Source organism: Schistocerca piceifrons, chromosome 2, assembly GCF_021461385.2.
Source record: "Schistocerca piceifrons isolate TAMUIC-IGC-003096 chromosome 2, iqSchPice1.1, whole genome shotgun sequence".
Classification (NCBI taxonomy): domain Eukaryota; kingdom Metazoa; phylum Arthropoda; class Insecta; order Orthoptera; family Acrididae; genus Schistocerca; species Schistocerca piceifrons.
In genome coordinates, this window is record NC_060139.1 from 505,950,518 (window position 1) to 505,956,564 (window position 6,047).

At 43.6% G+C, this 6,047-nt stretch overlaps 1 pseudogene; it reads left to right on the forward strand.

Moving 5' to 3' along the window:
* The first annotated feature begins 4,129 nt into the window (after nucleotides 1-4,129).
* LOC124778354 lies at nucleotides 4,130-4,247 on the forward strand (annotated as a pseudogene).
* Nucleotides 4,248-6,047: the final 1,800 nt, after the last annotated feature.

Below are 6,047 nucleotides of genomic sequence, written 5' to 3' on the forward strand. Positions count from 1 at the left end.
CGCCATAACCATCCCACACTTCCTCGGTGTCATTTATGTGTGGGGAACGGGCAGGCCAGCCCATTCCCCGAATGTTCGCCCCGTTCCTAGAATTTCTCCACCTGCGATTACTGTAATACACAACAATGAATTCAAGGCCGAATGGACACCTAAAAGAACGCACATACGTAAGGACAGCAGTCTCACAATAATCTTGTCCGGTGACTGTGCCGTATACAATGATTTGGACGTCAGTACGCCCTTGCGATGCGATGCATCCGCACACCATAGCACCTCACTCTCCAAAACGCTCATGCTGGACGTACTCTCAAATGAACAGAGGTCAGAATACGTAATTCGCCTGATCGTTTTGGTGAAATTTATCAGTTCCAATGATATGTTGTACGGCTGCCACCTCTCATTAGTATTGGTATGTCGGAAACAGTATACTTAATATTTCTATCTGTTAGACACGCAAACACTGTCGATAACATGGAGAAATATTAAAAATCCTTACAAAATCTCGTGAAGCACGAGACCTGAAGAAAGTCAAAATGGAGTGTGCAACTGGGGTGTGGCAAGACGCATGGGACCAGTCACTTAGTGGAAGTCCTCCCTCCAGTGGAAGTTTGGTGGCTGGGTGATCGGATGTGCGCAGGGAAAATCCGTGTTGCGCTGCACCCGGCTCCAGGAGACTCTCTACACAAGACTCCTTTAGACTGTGTCATCCAAAGTCGGTACCTCCGAACAGACATCTTTAGCATCGCGCCAAGTACCACTCGACCAGGCTAATAAATCAAGAGCGCGAACAACCCATCACCACAACTAAGTATTTTTCCCTTGCTTACAGTTTTGAAAGTGCGATAAAAAAGGCGACAAAAAATTTCAATCCGTGGAAACAAAAATAAATAAATAAATAAATAAAAATAAAAGATTTCTACACACAGGATGGTTGTAACTAAAATTTCGCTACTTGAGCCAGAAAAAAATTTACACTATGTGTACCAAACATTTTAGGAATGATGTTCCGTCTTTGCGCTGCAGGTGTTAATGTCACGGGCGTCGGTACTGGTACGGCGACTTGAAACACAAGTATCAGTGTGAATTACAGTTGCAGGCAATCACCATGGGTCTGGACAAGGTAAGCAAGGCTTTTTACTCGAAAAGCTGTTTCATCAAAAACCACAGCAACAGTCCTGTAGCTCTTGACGAGTATCGACTCTTAAAGGAATGCGGAGAGGTTATTTTTCCCGCACTGAGGTTGAAAAACGTGATTCAGAATTAGACTTAACTGGAAATTTGAGAATTGCTTCTGGGCGAAGCCAAGGGCCAATTGCGCCACAAGTTGTTGAGGAAGTTACTGTTATGCTTGAGCATGCTGGACGCAATGTGCAGTTTTCAAGCAGTCCACGGGTTGGGTTACGACAGCTGAACATTCCATGGTCCACCAATCGAAAAGTGCTGCGAACAATTGTGAAATATATCAAGTGCGGTTACAGGTTGTCGTGGATGCATGTGGTCTTCACATTGAACAAAGTTTATAATCTGCAACATAAAAGTGGTACGCAATTAACGAATGTTACTCTCTCATGTGGAAATTAAAATGGTTTATTAGTTATTTCTCTTCCTCATATCCATACAAATATTTCCATAAATTTTAATTCTCCTACGGTCACTCGTTCTTCATGGAGGATCTCCCAAGAAGAGAAAGTTTAATTATAACAACCCTGTACTTGGAATAACTTCAGTCAGATGTGGTAGTCCTCTTTTTTTCCATAATATTCCATAACACACAGTATCAAAAGCTTTACTATAGTCTTACAGAATATGTAGGTTTTTAAATTGTACTCACTTCCTTATATTACTTTTTTTAATGTACCTTCGATGTTTTTCATTCTGTTTACTGTCTTCCCATATATTCTGCAAGCCGTATTAGGAAGACTTATAAATCTATAATTTCCACAGACCGTTCTGAATCCTGTTACGAAAGTAGTTGTTACAATTGCTTTCCTCTATTTCACTGATATTTTCCTTTGCTCTCAGCACTGATTTTAAAAAGTTAGAAGGCTCTCTTTTGTTACATACTTAAAAACATATATGTGTAGATTGTACATTCCGGGAACTTTTCGGTTTTTACAACTTTGTAAGGTCTCTTGAAATTCTTAAATTCCGTTTTATCAATTTCCGAAAGACATTTGTTCATTTATTGTACTTCCTTATTCACCTCATCTTCAAAAATGGTTCAAATGGCTCTGAGCACTATGGGACTCAACATCTGTGGTCATCAACTACTTAAACCTAACTGACCTAAGGACATCACACACATCCATGCCCGAGGCAGGATTCGAACCTGCGACCGTAGCAGTCGCGTGGTTCCGGACTGAGCGCCTAGAACCGCTAGACCACCGCGACCGGCTCCTCATCTTCCGCCCAAGATATTTACAAAACTTCATTCCGTCTCCTGTATGTAGAAGATCTAAATTTGCCACATCTTCTTCGTTTAGGTACTTTTTTTATTATTTTCAACGCAGTAGTCTGACGGCCATGTACATCTCTTTCCATATTAGGTGTCTACCATCTTTATGCACATCTATTAGCGGTTTGTTTGTGTTTTGTACTCCTCTAATGCCTAAGGAGCTCTTGTGATGAGCCACTAACTGAAACTTGCTTCTCCCTTGAACAGACTGCTACCGAAGATGAGTGGTCAGCGCGGCTGATTACCGGGAGAGGGACCCGGGTTTGATTCCCGGCACTTTCAGAGATTTTTTCTTAGTGGGCCGACTGGCACGGGATGCACTCACCCTCGTGGGGCCACCTGAGCAGCTACTCCACCGATTAGTAGCGGTTCCAAACTGAGGAAACCCGACGACGACCGAGAGTTGTATGCTGACCACCTGCCCCTCTCTGCCGCATCCCTTGCCATTGGCAGAGGATGGCAACGCGGCCGGTTGAGCCCGACTGACCCACCTCGGGCCAGAATGCGGAACATCACTTCCACCTGCCGTTCAGCAGCATTCTTTAATTCTTCATTCCAACTCTAAGGCCCTTTCTTGCTTTGTATTTGTTTCTGTCCGCCATTGTTTCGAAAACTATCGCTTCAATCAGTTAGTCTCTGCCTTTCTAATTCGGTGTTTGTACTCATAGTTTCCCTTACCATACGTCGTCTTATACGTGACTGATATAAATTTCTGATGCTTGGACGTCGTAATAATTTAGTTTTCCATACTGTTTTCTTTGTGGCTTTATTTCTGTGTGCTCTTTTTGCCCATTTACTTTTCGGTGCTACTTCCCGTGTTACTAGGAAATGGTCATGGATCCCTCTCTTCACTCTCGCATGGTGGAATAATTTTTCTATCTTTTCATTCGCTACTAAATATAATTGTTTGTTATGTAATTTCAGTTATTTAGCACAGTCAAAGCTTTCAAAAGACAGTGAAAAACTGATTGCTTTTTCTTGAACAATATTCATTCCACACCGTCAAGCGAAACATCCACAGTCACATGTTCTCACGTAAAGCATCGTCAATATGGCACATAGTTCATTAATGGAAGGCAAATATGCAGTTTAAAGTAAAATGCAAGTCATTACTTCTTAAAAAAAGAAAAAAAAATCGCACAATCGGAGATATCGTCCGTTGCAGCGACATCTATTGGACACAGTTGCGTACGAGAGCGTGAGATATTGTTCATATTTGTCGGTAACGAATTTCCTCACAAAATGCTAGTATGACGATATAAATGATCATCACTCAGTTTTACATTAAATACGCTCGGATCTACAGAATGGGTAAGTCAACACCTGAACTTACGAGTCCTGTCTAGGCTGATTTGGAGACTTGTAAGACTGTTCGACTATTCATTAGACGAAGGAAGTACAACAGTTTAGCGTTCTGTTGACAACGTTGTCATTAGGATCAGAAGACAATGTTGAATAGGTCAAGGAAAAGGAATGAAATCTGCCGTGTCCTTTATACAGGAGTAATCCCGGCGCATTCACCTACGTTATACTCACCAGAAATCCCTTGTTACAGCTGATTAACCTCTTGCTTTCCCTTGTGGGTCCAAGCGATTAATCACCGACCAGTAGTCTAGCGAAGGTGACAAGTGCGTTCAGACGTGTTGATTTTGTTTCACGCTATCCATGTATACAGGCAACGGCCTTGCCGCAGTGGATACACCGGTTCCCGTCAGATCACCGAAGTTAAGCGCTGTCGGGCGTGGCCGGCACTTGGATGGGTGATCATCCGGGCCGCCATGTGCTGTTGCCCTTTTTCGGGTTGCACTCAGCCTCGTGATGCCAACTGAGGAGCTACTTGACCGAACAGTAGCGGTTCCGGTCACAGAAAACCATCACAAGGACCGGGAGAGCGGTGTGCTGACCACACGCCCCTCCTATTCGCATCCTCATCCGAGGATGACACGGCGGTCGGATGATCCCGACGGGCTACTTGGGGCCTGAAGACGAAGTGCTATCCATGTATTTAGGAGCATTCTTACCCAGTCAGAGATGATTTTACCCAGTGAATTTTGTAATAAATCCGTGTTAATCTCTTACATCCCTTGTGTGAATTCTGCTGAAACAATCCACGTGCCCTTTAATCTTTGGTTGGCATATGCTGCAGGTTCCTGGACACGTGGATTAAATGTCGATTATAATTAATATGTTCAGGTAGTCGGTAACAACCTTTCTGAAGTTTATGATTCAAGTCATCTAGATTTTCGTATGTTTACCCTTCCGTTTTAACAAAATAAACAATAAAGTTTAACTACTATTTTCGTTATATCGGGTTACTGGCTTTAAAATGTACAAATTAAAGATAAAAAACATTTCATTTGTTAAATTACAGCCAAGATTACTGAGCGTGTGTATCATGACTGAACAGGTGACAGCAAGCAGAAACTGTCTCTCTTGATCATACCCATTGAAGTAAACACTGAGGAGATGAAAGTCGTGGGATACCTCCTAATATCGTGTCGGACCTCATTTTGCCTGGCGTAGTGCAGCAACCCGATGTGACACGGACTCAACAAGTCGCTAGAAGTCCGCGGCAGAAATATTGAGCCATTCTGCCTCTGTAGCCGTCCATAACTGCGAAAGTGTTGCCGCAGCAGGATTTTGTGTACGAACTGACCTCTCGATTATGTCCTGTAGATGTCCGATGGGATTCATGTCGGGCTCTTCACGAGCTAGAATTGTCCAGAACGTTCTTCAAACCAATCGCGAACCATTGTGGCCTGGTGGCAAGGCGCACAGATATCCATAAAAATTTCAACGTTGTTTGGCAGCATGAAGCCCATGAATGGCTGCAAATGGTCTCCAAGTAGCCGAATATAGCCATTTCCAGTAAATAATCGGTTCAGTTGGTCCAGAAGACCTACTCTGTTACATACAAACCCCACACCATTATGGAGTGCCTTGTTGACTCATTGGGCCATGGCTTCGTAGGGTCTGCGCCATACTCGAATCCTACCATAAGCTGTTACCGACTGAAGTTGGGACTCATCTGACCAGGCCACGGCCCAACCGATACGATCATTATTGCTGGCATTATCGTGTTGTTAGCAAAGGCATTCGCGTCGTTCACCTGCTCCCACAAGTCATTAACCCCTAATTTCTTCACTCTGTAGTAACGGATAAGTTCGTAGTACGTTCGACATTTATTTCTGCGGTTACTTCACGCAGCGCTGCTTGTCTTTTATCATTGACAACTCTACTCAAACGCCGATGCTCTCGGTTGGTAAGTGAAGGGCGTCGGCCACTGTGTTGTCAGTGGTGAGGGGTAACACCTGAAATTTGGTATTCTCGGCACACTCATGATACTGTGGATTCGGAATATTGAGTTCCCTAAGGATTTCCGAAACGGAATGTCCTGTGCGTCTAGCTCCAACTGTCGTTCCGCTTTGAAAGTCTATTAATTCACGTCGTGTGGCCATAATGTCCGAAACCATTTCACTTTGTTGATAATTCTGCCGGGTTATATGGCCGTGGTCCATGGAATACTTCTATTCCTAACGTTTCGTCCAATACTACGTTGGACATCCTCAGAGGTATGGCTGGACCTGTTGAG